At 40.8% G+C, this 16,467-nt stretch overlaps 1 long non-coding RNA gene across 1 annotated transcript in view; it reads left to right on the top strand.

The window, feature by feature from the left end:
• LOC146866306 (uncharacterized) overlaps positions 1 to 16,467 on the top strand; it is a 114,207-nt gene that overhangs the window by 84,495 nt on the left and 13,245 nt on the right. The window contains exon 9 of the long non-coding RNA XR_014976790.1: positions 11,965 to 12,011. This is a non-coding gene — a long non-coding RNA (uncharacterized LOC146866306). The remainder of the gene's footprint in view (positions 1 to 11,964; positions 12,012 to 16,467) is intronic.

Here is a 16,467-nt window from a genome sequence, read left to right as displayed (position 1 = left end):
CGCGTATGACCTCGATCTCAGCTTTCTTGCTAGTTCTGGCCGTCGGTATCCACATCTAGTTAAGCAGCAAGCAGGGGGACAGTCTAAACACCCCCTATTGCATACAGCACTCACCACTCGCCGGGCACTATGGCGCCAATTTCAGCTTCAGGCCTACACAGCACAGGTTGCGCCCCAGACTTGCGTGCTGATTATGTCATGGAGCATGCGACCTGAAGCCTCCGGCTGCTTCTCCGTGAAACTAGCTGCGCTGTTTTGTGGTACTCCGGGCAAGTACACACCATAGAGAGACACCTGATTCTGTAGCTGGTGCCCTCTGCCGTGCAGTCGCTTGGTTTTTGTGTTCAATTTGAGGGTTATGCACACAGGATAAATGAAGGATCGTGGATCGATCGGGAGAGCTCGCCTACGGCGCGGTCATTTCTTAGCGTGGCTACCTCCCCCCCCTCGGAGACTTCAACCTTCATTGGAATGACACAAATGATCCAGTTGTTGATTCCTTTAGGACTTTTCTCTCTGACCTCAATTTTTAGCAGCTCTGTAAAGGCCCTACTCACAATAAAGGCGCCACTCTACACCTCATCATTGCCAAAGACAACTTCATACAGATAGGAGAAATCCTACCCTGTGACTGGTCTGACCGTTTTCAAATTCCCTTTCTCATCCTAGACAAGGGACTGGGTAGACAGGGTCAACCCCTTAAAGCAAAACAAATGACTCGCAATATGAGAGACCTCAAAATTAGTTTGAAAACCTCAATCACTTAAAATAGACTACAACCCCCCCCCCCAATTTAACCAACCTTGATGATCTCTCAGAGCATTACATTAACACTTTTTCTAACATTCTTGACTCGGTTGCTCCGAAACAGTTCAAAACGATCCCAGTCAAACTCTCTAAACCATGGTTTAATGGTGCCCTAAATGATGAACGGCGCAATCTAAAACTCTCGGAGAGACTCTGGAGACACTCGTCTTCCACCACAAATCTCTCTCAACTGAGGGAAATGAGAAGCGTTTACAACAAACACATACGCTTGGCGAAAATCGATCATTTCAGACTTCAACTGGATGGAGCCAAAAACAGACCAAAAAAACTCTTCGAAATCATTAAGGAATAATGTAACCAATCCTCTAACCATAGCTCGACTCCTTTATCCCTGCTCCCTAGTGGTGCTGATTTTACAGCTCACTTCCCTGAAAAAACAATGAAAATACAGCTGGAGCTATTACACACTACCCCAACTTTGCTATCCAAGATACTGCCGGCAGGATTAGGGGAGGTGGCAGAATCCTTGACAATACACTCGCCTTTGGACCTCAAAAACAACGTATCTTGGAGCAGTTTTCTTTGCAACATTGCATCCATCAAACCCTCAAACCATTTTGGTGATCCTCTCCCCGACAAGCTATATAAAGATTTATTCTCGGCTGTTCACCCTCTTTGGTCCAGGATCATTCATGAATCCCTCTTACAGGGAAAGATTCCGGACTGCCTAAAAGTTGGGCAAGTTACTCCCATTCCCAAGAAGCCCAATGCGGACTACTTCCGAACTATCACCAGCAGCATGACTCTAACAAAATTGCTTGAAAAATGCGTTCATTCGCAGCTCTGCAAACATATTGAGAAATATCAACTCCTGGATTCCCATCAGTCAGGATTCAGAGCAGGGCACAGCACCGAAACGGCTCTAACTCACATTGTTGATGACGCCGTGAGAGCCCTCAACCAAAATGTCCCTTGTCTCCTGATCCTTCTAGACCTGTCCTCAGCCTTCGATACCATCAAACACAAAATCTTGATTGATCTCCTACAACATAGGATGGGATTGTCGGGCCTGGTCCTAAACAGGTTTGCCTCCTTCCTTCACAACCACACGCAAAGGATCAAAGTTAATCATGCCCTCGCTTCCAGTACCCCTGTCCTGATTGGAGTCCCACAAGGTTCTACGCGCTCGCCCACTCTCTTCTACCTATTTATGGAACCTCTTGCGGTTATTTTGAACAGAGCCAACATCCAATACCACATGATTGCGGCTGACAGGCAATTATACCTGAAGATCTCCTCACAAGAGGACATAAAAATGTCAAACACTGCACTTGCCCAAACTAAACAATGGCTAGCTCAGAACCATCTCCTAGTAAATACTCTCAAAATGGAATTTCTGTTGATCACCCCACCTAATCACTCAGCTCCTACCGTAGACTGGATTAAACAGCTAACTGCTCTGAACTGCATTCCTCACGTTGTAGACCTTGGATAAACACCTAAACATGCAGGCACACATCAGTGCTACTACTATGGGAGCCAATTTCCAACTGAACACACTGAAGAAAATCAACCCATTCCTCCCCCCCGAAGATCTCAGACCAGCGGTTCAATCCCTGATTATCCCTAGATTGGAATACAGGCTGGTGACCCTCGCATGACTTGCCAAAGCTAGCCTGGCCCCTCTCTGAGCTGCATTGAATGCAAAGGCCAGGCTTTTAACGGGTTCTAGGAAATTTGATCACATTTCATCCGACCTTTGCAGCTAAACTGGCTATCTATTGAAGCAAGAATCCGACTCAAGATAGGCTGTCTGACTCATAAAGCCATACACTACAATACCCCATACTATCTAGCTAATAAACGTGAACTATCTGGCTCCAACAGGAACCTCAGAAGTACGTCCATCCTTCTCCTGAAACCTCCAAGATTCAAAAAGAAAAGATTGTGTTACCATGTGTTCTACGGTCTTGCTCCAAGAATTTGTAACTCCTTGCCATCAGAGATCAGATCAAATCCTTCCACTACTTCCTTTAAAAAATTGGTCAAAAGACTACTAATGAACGAACGTTAAGCACGCTGATCATGTTAGTGTGTTCTGTTAATAACCAAAATCTTGAAATATTTCTCACTGATGTACTATGACATATTTTCCCTCTTTTTGTTCTAGTCCTAGATAGCCCCTTTAACTGCATCAACTGTTAATTGTACGATGTTTTGCTCGGAACGCTAGATTGCACCAATGATACTGATGTATTACCTTCTTTATGTTCTGTATAATTGCTGATGACAACGCTGTACAGCGCTCTGATGCCCCCTTGGGTCTTGATCGCGCTCTATAAAACTTTCAAAATAAATAAATAAAATAAATAAGAAGGCCTTAGAAATATCTGGTCAGAAAAATGTCAACTTTCTAAAAGTGCCTTTTTCACAATTGTAATCTAAAATCTAACTTTACCATTAAAGAAGATTTTAAATTACAATTCACTTGAGACCAAACATGACATTTCTACTTGTTTCTAATCAAATGTTTGCACTTATTGACAGTAATAGGGTACCCAAATGTTATCCTATGAGAAAGGTAGGCCTTACAGTAGTGAAGATAGAATTTAGAAGTTTTTCACTACCAGGGAATGTAAAACTTTCAAACACAGTTCCCACTTTCTAAAAGCAATGCACCTTAACCTGTGGGCTGTTTAGGACCTACATTAGAGATGACATATGCATTGAAAAAAAAGATTTAGGCCTTGCAAAAGGCTTATTTTGCCAGGTCGAACTGACAGTTTGAAACTGCACTGAAGGCTGCAATGGCAGGCCTGAGACATATTGTTTACTTTAGTGGGTGGCATAATGAGTGCTGCAGGCCCACTCATAGCATTTAATTTACATGCCTTGGGTACATGTAGTTCAATATGCTAGTGACTTAAGTAATGTGCCAATTTTACCATGTTTAAAGGAGAGAGCGCAAGCATTTTAGCACTGGTAAGCTGTGGTAAAGTGTGCAGAGTCCTATTGCCAACAAAAATAAATTGAAAAAACAGGAGAGGTGAAGGCAAAACATTTGCCTGTGACCCTGCAGAGAGGGCCAAGTCCAACATTGGGCAATTAAGTTTCTTAACTGACTGCGTATTCTTTTCAATGATCAACACATTAGAGAGTACCTTAAAAGAATTCAGTTCAGGGTACTCACTGTACAAAAACCTCTCTGATATACGGTTTAATAGAACATAATGTTGCTCAATCTATAAAAAATAAAGGTTTTTAAATGAGGGCCAAGAGAACTGACTTTCCCTATGAGTCATTAATAAGATCATTAGCGCATAAAGTATGTGGATCACTTATTCTAAACAAGGACACTCAGTGAAGTGATAAAACATGATGAGATAAAGTGAAACAATGCCAAATGTTTTTTTTTATTTCAAATGTTTTATCTCAGCTGTAAATAAAGTGACAATTGCAGCAGGGCCTAGCTAAGAGCTGTTATCCTTGGCCTCTATGGTGCTACTCTCCTAGACAGGATGTAACATAGCTGAGCCATGGAGAATTATGGGACGCGACCATCACTGCCTCACTACAACTGCTCTATTGGCACTGGTAGGAAAGTAGAGATCCTTGGGTGTGCGACACCTGGCACTCGGTCTCAAAGCCTATGCATGCCGGTCAGCCGCATGCAATCAGCTGCAAGCATGTATTGTCACTGTGAGCACAGCCTGTTCACAGCGGGGACTATGATTATAGTAACTCATGCTGTGAAATATGCTTCTTGTGCCAACACCGTAACCCTCAGCTTGCAGCATGGGGACTCTCTAAGGTGTAGGTCTTGAGAGAAATTGCCCCACCTTCTGATGGTCCTGCAATACAGTTTGTTCAGATCCTCACCTAGCTTCTGATGATTTAAAAACTTAAAATAAATGCACTGTATAAAAGCACAGATGTCAGTCCCCGCTCCAGGTTACCAAACTCTGCTGTATGTAGCACTAACATATACAGTTTCAGAATCAAGGCCCTGATTTAAATCTTAGAGGTATGGATACTCCTTTGAAATGGAGACGGAGCATACATACCACCAAGATAATGGTCTGACAGCCACATTTAAAAGCAGGCACACCTTAGGTTTAATCATGGCAGAGACTACTCTGTCTCCACCGTGATTAAACCCCTCCAAAGGCCTTGCAGAGTAAGGTCCTTTGGAGGCCTATCTCTAATTCCGCCCATCTAACTTAGATGGGTGGAGTTAGAGGTCGGTTTTTACTGCCAGTCACTGTCAGGGAAGCCCTGTGGCACTGAAATCTGCTAAGTGCACCCATCACCATGGAAGAGGACTCCCATGGTGAGGGGAGCTTTTCCTTTTTTCTTTTCAACAAGAAAGTCATGCTCTCTGATTTTCTTTTTGAAATTTAAAAAGAAAACAGTTTGGTGCAGGGCTCCGTCATATTGCGCTCAATTGTAACCAGCAGTCACAGGAGCCCCCATGATGGCGGTTTCTGCCAGTGCTCTAGAAATGACCCCCAGCTTGGTTATTTCTAAATTTGGTGGACGGCACTTCTGTGAGGGCGATGAAATAATTTACTCCGTCTCTGACTCCTTGATGGAGAAATTGGCTAGCCACCATTATATATATTATGACCTAAGAGTTTGACTATGTACAACCTGATTTCTAAAATAAGGGCACTTGGCACTGTTCCAGATCTGTGTACAGTGTTCATGATATGACCCAAGATATTAATTCTGTATTTTGGAGTTCTGGTACAAAATGATGTATTTATTCCACCATTTTTGTAATAAGGAATTCTGTAGAAGACTGTTGACAAGTGTCATTTACAGGCATCATGAAATGCACTTCTTGGCACATAGATTTGGTGACTATTATGGAAAGCATATTAAATTGCTTTGGTACATATGTAGTGTAGGAAATTGGGTTACTGGTTGAGGGGTGTGAAACTCTACTCAAACAGCAACCACAACTCTATAGTCAGAGTGAAACACAAATCAAACCCCAGATTAACCTGTGCTTAACCCTGTGGTAGCTTGATAAAAAGCAATTAGGTTTAACTTAGAGGCAATGTGTAAGGTATTTATACAGCACTTCAAACAGCAATTTAGAAAAATAGAGTATAATGTAATGAATGACTTGAGACCAAAACAACAAAAGTCCAATCAGCAGAACCTGAGATATGCAATTTTAAAGCTTTAAGTGAAAATAGTGCTTAGAAGCACAAAGCGGCAAGTGTAGTTGCTCAGTCGCACTGACTGGAACAAAGTCACAAGTTCAGGCTGACTGTGATGGAGCACGGGCCAGATACAGGGACCAAGCTAGGCCCACTAAACAAAGTGTATTAAATACTGTATCGGTGTAAGGTTTTTTAGTATTGACAGGAAGAATGGCACTCAAGCTTATTATGCGTATGTTAGCTATGCTATGTGCATGCACGGTGCTACCAGGTCAGGGGAAAAAACACCTTGAAAACCCCCGTGGATATGTGAGTCCAGAAACCCACAAGTTCAAATGAGAGACAATGTCCCGGGCACACGTAATTGAGATCAATATCTGGTAATGCAAGGTCTTGTATTCAGACAGAATCTGTGGTCCACACCAGAATGATGGTTTTACATGTATTTAATGAATGAAACTCCCAAAAAGCAACCAGCCGACACGTGTTTTGTCACATTAGGGTGTGATCCTGTGACTTCTTCAGGGCTGAACAGAGCTGCGATGTAGGTAAAGTGAAACGGCAAGCCGGTGATAATTCCAACCCGGCTGGGTAGTAACGTGGGTGTGACGAGAATAAGGAAGGCCAAATCCTTTTTTAATGCGCAGACCTAAAATGCGGGCGCATGTGTCCTAGCGATCCATCAAGGGAGGTAGGAAGCTGTGTTGAGTAATAGAGCACGGTCCAGTGTTCGGCGCGGGAAAGGCGGGTAAGCCTAAACCGTGGGGAGTCCAATAAATGAGGAGGGGTGTGGAGTAACACTGGTGCCGTATCGCTGTCTGGACCCCCCATGGTTTAGGCTTACCCGCGCCGAACACTGGACAGTGCTCTATTACTCAACATTATCAATCAATCAATCAATCAATCAAAATAAGCTTATTGTGGCCAATTGGTCTTTAAACTACATATACTATCAGATTAAAAATACTCAGATTAAAAATACAATTGTTAAAATTTATAAAAGAGCCTAAAAAACAATTTCATTATGTTCTCATAAAAACTTGTTTTTGTACTGTCATACTAAAAGTCAAAGCAGAATACCTAAAAATGTCAATGCATAAAATAATTACAGACATTCTATTTCCATCCATGTATCCCTCCTTCGACCGCCCTGTTCCATTTCCTTATTCCATGAGAAATCTTTTGGCTACTTGTACAAACCTCGCCAAGGCAATTGCACTGTCTAAGAACTGCATGTCCGTAAGTAGCTCAATTGCTTGCGTCCTTGTGCTTATTCCATATTTAAAAAGAGTGGCCTTAAGATCATCCGCCGTACTGATATCAATTTTGGGCAATCCATTAAAAAATGAACGCTAGTACATTTTAAATCTAGCCCACATGTACATTTAGCATAGTCTTCCATTAATATGTTTTTTATTTTCTCATTTGCACGGGCGGGATTGATACCTATTCTCACTTTTAATAATTCCAATCTCATCTTGTGATTTGGCACAGTATCTAAATATGGATACGAATTATTGTTACTCCAGGTATTTAACATAAAATGCACAGAATTTTTTTGATTCAAGTAATCCATGTTGATCTGTCTAGATTTTACATTTCCCAAGATTTTTAGAGCACTCTTCCGTTCTTCAATACACAATGATTCTGGGTCAATTTTTGATTTTAGAGTTTCACAAATGGAGTGCAGTTTATTTTTGGTAGCTATTGCCCACTTTAATTCACTCTGTTGGATCTCCCTCCTACACCAAAATGACACTTTCTCCTCTTCTCCTAATTCCAACCTTTTCCAAAATCTACACAGGTTTACCTGAACTTGTATGTTCCATGCTGGCCAGTCTAGTTCTAGCCTAATGGCCTGTACCATTGAGGAGCTAGGCAAGGAGAGAAGAGTTTTTAAACATTTCCCTTCCTCCTTCTCCCATGAACATTTCCCCCCCAAACATAAGATTTCTGTCCCATACTGCATCTGAGGGGGAATCATAACCTTAAATGCTTTCAACACTGGTCTATGTGACATGTCTCCGTAGATGCTATTGAATTTTTTCAACCCACAGATTCCTGCTAGACCTTTTGTTTTTTGGGCCTGTAGGTTCATATTCCAGTTTAAAGCTCTATCAAACCATACACACAAATATTTATATTTGTTAACAGCTTCCAATTTTGTGTGGCCCAGGAACCAGCTATATTCATGTTTTTTCTTTCCAAAACACAATATTTTTGTTTTTTCCATGTTTATTATTAAGTGTTTGGATAAACAATATGCCTCAAAAACATTTAGCTTTCTTTGCAACCCTAATTCCATTTGGTCTAAGATAACTAGGTCGTCTGCATATAGTAGGCAAGACAGATGCTTTCCATTTACCTTTGGGCTTGCTCCTCTTTCAGTTATTAATAGTTTCGGTAAGTCAGCAAGAAAAATTGAAAAAAAGAGGGGCCAAAACACATCCCTGTCTTAGACCATTATTGATTTTTATCTCTTGGGTTAAACCTCCTGCTGTATCTTTAATAACTTGTGACCAATTTTCACTATGCAGACCTTGAATTACTTCTAGGATGTCGTCGGGGATATTATATCTTTTTAGCGTCTCCCATAAGCATTCTCTGTCTACTAGATCGAATGCCGCCCGGAAATCGACAAAACAGCAGTATAATCTACCCTGCTGTTCTTCTGTCTTCCTAGCCACGGCCCACAAGGCAAAACAATGGTCGAGTGTTGAGTGTCCCTCTTTGAACCCACCTTGTTCTACCGGGACAATTGCGTTTAATTCGACCCATTCCTTCATTGTTCCCAGGATTATTTTGGAGAACACTTTCACACCAATATCTAATAGATTGATTAATCTATAATTCTTAGGATCCTTTCCATCCCCTTTTTTATGCAAAGGCCTAATTACGGCTCCCCTCCAGGATTTTGGAATTGTACCTGTGTTTAACACTGCTGTAAACATTTTTGAAAATAATTGGGCCCTCCATTTTAGCTCTGTTTTTATTATTACTGCAGGTAAATTATCAGGCCCAGCCGCACAGGTTAAATTTAGATTCTTAATAGTATTCTTTACGTTATCAAATGAGCATAAGGGAATTAGATGTTTTACTACTTGTCTCCTCAAGGTTTTCTCCCCACTAATTTCTGGCTCATTTCTAGGCTTATATAATTGATTTAGATGCTCCTCCCAGGATGCCTCATCGACTTCACAGCTCATGGTTCCTGGGGATCGACCCGATGCATCTTGGATCAGCCTCCAAAATCCTTTAGTATTTTTGCTTTCTAGTAGAGAAACCCAGCATTTTTCTTTAAAGCATGTTTTCTTACTTCTCACTAGCATTTTATATTCCTTCCTCAAATCTAATAATTTATTGTAGCCCTACTCAACATTACTGTTTTTTACTACTAGGGCATGGAAAACTGATAAATGCATGTACAGCATTTTTAAATACATTGCACCCTGTCCTCTGGGGTATGTAGGGCCCACTCAAGGGGTGTCTACATATATTAAAAAGGAAGATTTAGGCCAGGTTGCAAGGTCGAAACGGCAGTTTTAAAACTGCACACACAGGCTGCAACTGCGGACCTGAGACATACTTGACAGACTACTTAAGTGGGTGGCACAATTAGCGCAGCCGGCCCACTAATAGCATTTAATTTACAAGCCTTGCATACATGTAGTGTAGTGGCATTTTACTAGGGACTTAAATGTAAATTAAATGCTCAATTCGGTGTAAGCCAAATGTTTTAGGGAGTGAATATTCGCACTTTAGCACTGGTTAGTAGTGTTTAAGTGCACGGAGTGCTTGGGCCAAAAACACAAGATCAGCAAAAAAAATAGAGGAGCAAGGCAAAAGGTTTGGGAGAAGATCACCTTAAGGCTGATAGGTCTAAAATGTAGTATTTAATTTAGATGTTTGAGCTGGCACAAACCTAGCTCCAAATTGCATGGAGCCTAACAAATCAGAGCCTGTGGTGGTTGGGTTTACAAGATCCTCGAATCTTTCCCAGTTCTGCAGGCTTCCCCCAATTTATAAATCCCAGGAATACTAGTTATTCCAGGTTTGTGAAGTTAAAGAGGGTTACAGTGCAATTTAGCATGTCTCCTAATGAAAGAGGAATTACCAGGGAATTGGTCATTCTAGATCCAATTCCCCTGCTACTTCATCATTCGTCCCAGGAGTTTTGCCTTCGAGCAACCCAAATCTGTGGGTGAAACACTACAGATTTGCAGTATTCCAGCAGACCTCTTAATTCTGATGGGGTCAGTAACTACTGTTACATGCCTCATTGTAATTTGAGGCTCAGTATGCTGTTGGGGCTCCTACTGAGACTGGAGTGCTGAAACGACGACGTGATGGGGGCATTTCTTAGAAGCACATATTAGGTATCTTTTATAGCAGCACAATTAAAGTTGCTTTTAAATATATGTGCATGTTGTTTAGATTAGACAAAAATACTATTTCGGACACAAAGAGAAGAAGTGATTTGAAATTTGTTGACATTGAATTACTCGGACATATAGAGCAAATTTCCAACTTTTTTCAAGGATTCACAAAAAATATCTGAGTACTCTTGGAAACCTATGTGAGTTACAGTTTTCCAGGAGTTCGTCCATGCATAAAGTGTATTAATGCAGAATTTCTACGAGGTGGAAACTCTACTAATTTCTAGCAAATATTCCTTTTTTTGTTTGTCCCTCCATCCGTGAAAGAACACCTACTCTGCACTGAAACTACATATGTGTTTTTTACCTCAACATTTCAATCTTAGACTAACATTAAGCGCCTCATTTACGAGTTTATGGTGCAGGGAAGCACAGCAAGTCACTTTGCTGCTCTGCACTGTGTGAAAAGGAAAGGGCAGGAAAGCGCTGTATTTATTCTATGCAGTGCATTCCTGTCCTTTCAGCCAGGGCTGGTTCATAATATGGTGCCTAGCTCCAACGCAGGCATCCTTGCACCAAGGTGCAAGAGTGTCTGCAGTGTTGGCAGGATTGTTTTTGTGCAGGAAGGGGCACCTTCCTGCACAGAAACAATCCATGGAGGCATTTTCCTCGTTCAATGGGTGCTGCAGATTGCAAGACACATGGAAAGATGAAAAATCGAGGAGAAATGAAAACATTTCTCTTGGTTACGCCTGCTCTAGAGAGGCGTAAGGTTTTGGGGCTTCCCCAGAGTTATGTGATTTTGTAAATCTGGGACAGCGTCAAAATCCATGGGTGTTGTGTGGGAACACCCACCTCAATGCCCATGCAACGCTTCCTTGACACAGAGTAAGGCAATGGAGAGCTTTGCAATGCTTTGCTTAGTCCCTCTCCATATGGCCATGCAAAACACACAGGGTGGCTTTGCGTTACCTCATAGATATGATCGAAAGAATTGCGCCACCAGAGCGTCAAAAAATGTGACCCTCCGGCAGCGCAGGCCTCTTGTAAATAAGCCCCTCAGTCTTTTCTTTAGCAACATTATCTTTGTGTAGATTTCCAGGGTGAGACATTATAGGCAATCGCCATGTAAACACCCTTAAACCTCTACAGGATGTTCACCTACTTTTGCAAATAGGCCCACCAGAAATGTCCTGAACATCAACCATAACTTTAAATGTGAGAATGAAAAGTCCACCGGACTAGCATAATTTCTGAATTTCTAAATTACATTTGTGAAGGAACAATTAGGATAATCTTCATTCTTTCAGTTAGAACTGGAGATTTTCCCTGACGAATTATTTCAAGTTAAACTTTTAATTATTTATTGTATTTTGAGTATACCAAAGCCTTTGACAAATAAATGGTTCACTATCTCCTGCCATGTGCCCAGAATATCACTAAAGAAAAGCATCCCTCTGTTATCAAGCACTTTTCCTTCTGGCGAAATCTGAGTATTTTGGAAACTAACATTATTCTGCAATTTTGTGAATGCTTTATTTATGTATACATTATCTCATATAATGTGCCTGGTCATTACAATAAAAGAAGTTTATGTTCACAGCGCGGTGAAAAACAATCTGACTAAGTTGAAATCTTGTTTCTTCCAGAAGTAAGACAGGGGATTTGGAACTGATAATTGCCCTGAAGCCAGCCGGTGAGTAACACATGGTGCATTTCCTCTCTACATCCACTTAGATTAGTCTTTCAGATGATACATCTTCTAAACAGGAGGATGTCAACGTTAAAATTAAAGTGAATGGAAAGTTGACGATTCAGCAGTCATGTTTTCTCATAGGAGGAGAAAACAAGTACGTAATGCTTTTACATGTAAACTTCTTGTTTCCTGGAGGGAATCTGGATAAAGTATACAAGGCGTAGCCATGAAACTAAACAAGGAACTGGTTTGTCTGGGTGGCAGTGGATAGAAACATTACCTCTATAAAAACTGAATGGAGTATTTGAAGTATGTCTCCTTTCTAGCTCACTGTACACTCCTCCAGCTTTCTATAGACACTGGTTTAAACGTCCACTAACTTTGTGGAAGGAATGCATTCGACTCCTTCGCTTGTAGTAGACTCTTCTGCGGCCTCCGACGCCTTCGTAGATTGGCTTATTTCTAACTTGGACACTCTGACACTGCTGTTACTAGAGCAGGCATTTTTAATGCATTTGTTAATACTCGAATTGCTTTTGCTTATCAAATCAGAAGCCCATCTTGGGGTCAGGCTGAACCACTGTGATAACAAAAATCAATTAAGAGGTTTGTGGATGGGTTTTACCCGTTATTCTGTGGACACTTGATCACATTCACTAGTAGGACATACAATACCAGTATACCCAATACCAGTACCGACAATTTCACCATCAATACCAGCACAAGACTACCATCACCAACTACACAGAAAGAGTTCGACATCCATCAGTACCACCAATACCAAGCCCACCACCAACAATACATCACTATAATATTGACACCAGCACCAATAAACTGATATCACCACAATACTACAAATACCAATAACATCACCACCAAGACCACCATCAATACCATCAACATTAACACCAATACCACCGCCCCTTTACCATCATCAATCTCTCCACCACTGCAATACCACCACCAGTTCCAAGACAGTCATCAATACCACCAATAATAATACCAGCTCCACCAACCCCACGCATTAGCCAATACTGCCACCACTGAATGTATCACTGATTCCACCACTACCAATAAAACTACCACCAGACGCTAGCAGTACCATCATCAATACCACCATCAATGGCACCAATATTAACAACAATGCCACCAACTAATTACCTCCACCAATACCAGAACCACTGCCAATCGTACCACCACTAATACCACCACACCAATACTACAATCACAGGCTCCATCAATACTACAACCAATAGCACCAACAATACAACTATCACTAAAGTTGCACCAACAATACAGCTCCCACAAAAATACCATTAATACAGCCATCAATACCACTCTCGAATACCACCAATACCACAACTTTATTAATACAACCAACACTAGCACCACAAATATCACCACCAATACCAATTTAACACCACCGAATGACCGTCAATACTACTAGATCCAGTACAAACACCAATACCACAGATGTCACCAATGCCAAAATCACCACCAGCTCCAATTCTACGACTACCAACAGTGCCAATATAACCAACACTAAAACCATCATCATTTACACTAACAAAACAACCACTACTAACAGCATTCTCAATAGCACCCACAATATCACTAATGACATCACCATTACCCTCACACTATTGCCGCCAACATCACCACCACCATCATCAAGAGCAAACACCCCACTGCTATCAACACCATCAATATCTACTAATACCACACCAATACCTTCAATAATGCTTGCATCAATAAAATCGCCAATATCAATGCCACCATCCCACCACAACTACCTCCACCATCACCAAAACCACCACAAGACCAAACGACCAGTACCAATACCTCTAATATTGCCACAAGGAATTGCTAATACCATTAGCACCACCATTACCATTATTACTACCACCTATTCCATCACTAATACAACCAATACCACTATCAGCTATAGCACCAACACTGCAAATACTGTGCCACCATCAACAATAAAACCACCACAATAACAATGCCCTAATCGATACCACACCACCATACTAAACCAATTTAACAATCTCCACCAAAACTACTACCACAACTGCCATGCATAGGCAAAGGCAATAATTCTGATTTTAGTTTGCTATTGCCGGGAATTGTTTCTGCATACACATGTCTGAATTCTTTCTCACATTAAATTCAAGTGTAAGTGATCACAGAAAATGGTGCATACACATGGTCCCATTCGGATCACTGACAGAACATCGGAACCAAAAATACATTGTGTGGACAGAATATCGTCAAAAATATTGAGGATCAAAATATTGAGAAGGTAAGTGCAAATATAGTACACATTTACTATTCCTTTACTTATCTATAGAAACTTATGTTCGCAATATTTCTGCCCTCGATATTCTTGACACAATATTTTGGCCCACAATAGTTTTGGTTCTAATATTCTGTGTAAACACCTCCCATTAAGAGAGGAATGCAGCCACATTAGTTACACAATGGAGCAGATTCTGTCAGGAGGGGAACAAGTAGCAAGAATACAGTTGGAAGAGTGTGGACATGAAATGCATTAGGACCAAACAGGGCTGCTACATGCAGTATAGATTAGCATGACAAATCGAGAGAGGTAGAATGATCATAAAATCCAATCAAAGTGGAGAGCATTTAAAACTACAAGTGTAGTGGGAAGAGAAGAAACAAAGGGTAAAGAGTAGGGATGTGAGAAAGTTGTGTAATTTGCTTTTTCGTAATTAGACAAAACAGTCATTTTGTGCTATATTTTAGTGCGAAATGCATCCTTGCATCACTTCTTAGCACCAGGACGCATTTGACCAAAACCACCATGAACAACATCTGCTCGTGTTCTGTTGTAAATGTTTACTGAGAATGGAGCCATTCGCTGTAAACGTTTGCTGGGAATAGCATGTAATTATACATAGTAGTATAATGGCATAATGTAGGATTTGCAGGTAGCAAACTTAATGCAACATTCCAAAAATACGACAAATTACGCCTGCTTAATTTCGCCCTGACCTAGTAACGAGTACAGTGCTATCAGAGAGTATTAGCAACAGGGTCCAGGAGGAAACAGGAAGCAAAGGATGCAGTGGGTTCACAGGAAAGGAGATGGATGCTATGGGGGACACACGACGTAGATAATGAAATGGGGAAGAGCACATCTGGTAGATGTTGTAGTGTAAGCAAAGGTTGCAAGGGGTGCACACAAAGCCTGGGGTGCAGGGGCAAACATCTAGAATGGGACAGGAAAAGTGTTGCAAGGGATGCTGATTCTGCACTTTCCGAGTCAAGCGGCAGGCCCATTTTGTGCTTTTCTATGTGACTCCCATTAAAACAACATATAATCTGTCACATACTCCGGATGCATACTGAATTAGCATGTACCCAAAGAAAGAAACAGGTAGGCCTCTGTTATACAATGTTCCCTACATGCCTTTTTAATAATTAATGTACTCAGCTACAAGAGCTACCCATACACCCATGAGGCCTGGGAGTAAATGCACAACTAACATTGGCACTCATAGGTATCATTCAAACCAACAATGAAAGATATACAGGGTTAAATAACCCACTGCATCTAATGCCATCACCCATATTCCAGTCTCTGACCTCCATAATGATTGCAATAGTCTTTATCAAGTTCATTCAAAAAGAAGTAATTACAAGAAACATTTTAATAATATAATTATAATTATGAATAAAAACGTATGCGCTGTGTTCCCAGTGAAGTTAAGAACAACAGAAATATATATTCAACAAATATACATGTGTCTGATGTTAACAAACAAACAAACAACAAACAGCCTTGAAAGGGCTAATGGGCAATTTAAAAAAAAAAAAAAATCTTTTTTTTTTTTAAGAATTGCAAATATATTTGTTGAATGTATATTTCTTTGGTTCTTAAGTTCGGTGCGCACATGTTTTTATTCATAATGATATGATTAAAATGTTTCTTGTGATTTCTCTTTTTGAATGAACTTGATAAAGACTATTGCAATCAGTATGGTGGTCTGAGACTTAAATAGAGGGAGGGGCATTCGATGCAGTGGGTTATTCAACCAAGTATATCCATCATTGTTATTTTGAATGATACCTACGACTGCTAATGTTTAGTTTCGTGTTTAATCATCGAATCACATTCTTTTGTAACATTTCGATGTACTGAAGCTGCTAAGTTTACCGAAAAACATTTATTGACTTCTGACAGGACTTCCAGAACCTAGAATCTTACTTTGCGTAAAGAGAACTACGTACACGCAGTCAATTGAACAATTATTGGGTTTCATTTCAAAAACATCTACTTGCTCCACACCGAAATCAGGACCCTCTGACTCAAAGAACTGTGAACATTTGCTAGAGAAATATATTTACATTAGAGCTTCTCTCTCCGTTGATTCTATCCTGGATTGACCATATTCTACTGTGTGGAAGATACTAGCATGTGTCTTTTGAACCT

Source organism: Triturus cristatus, chromosome 2_1 (genome assembly GCF_964204655.1).
Source record: "Triturus cristatus chromosome 2_1, aTriCri1.1, whole genome shotgun sequence".
Taxonomy (NCBI): Eukaryota; Metazoa; Chordata; class Amphibia; order Caudata; family Salamandridae; genus Triturus; species Triturus cristatus.
This window is presented reverse-complemented; position numbering and strand designations above follow the sequence as displayed.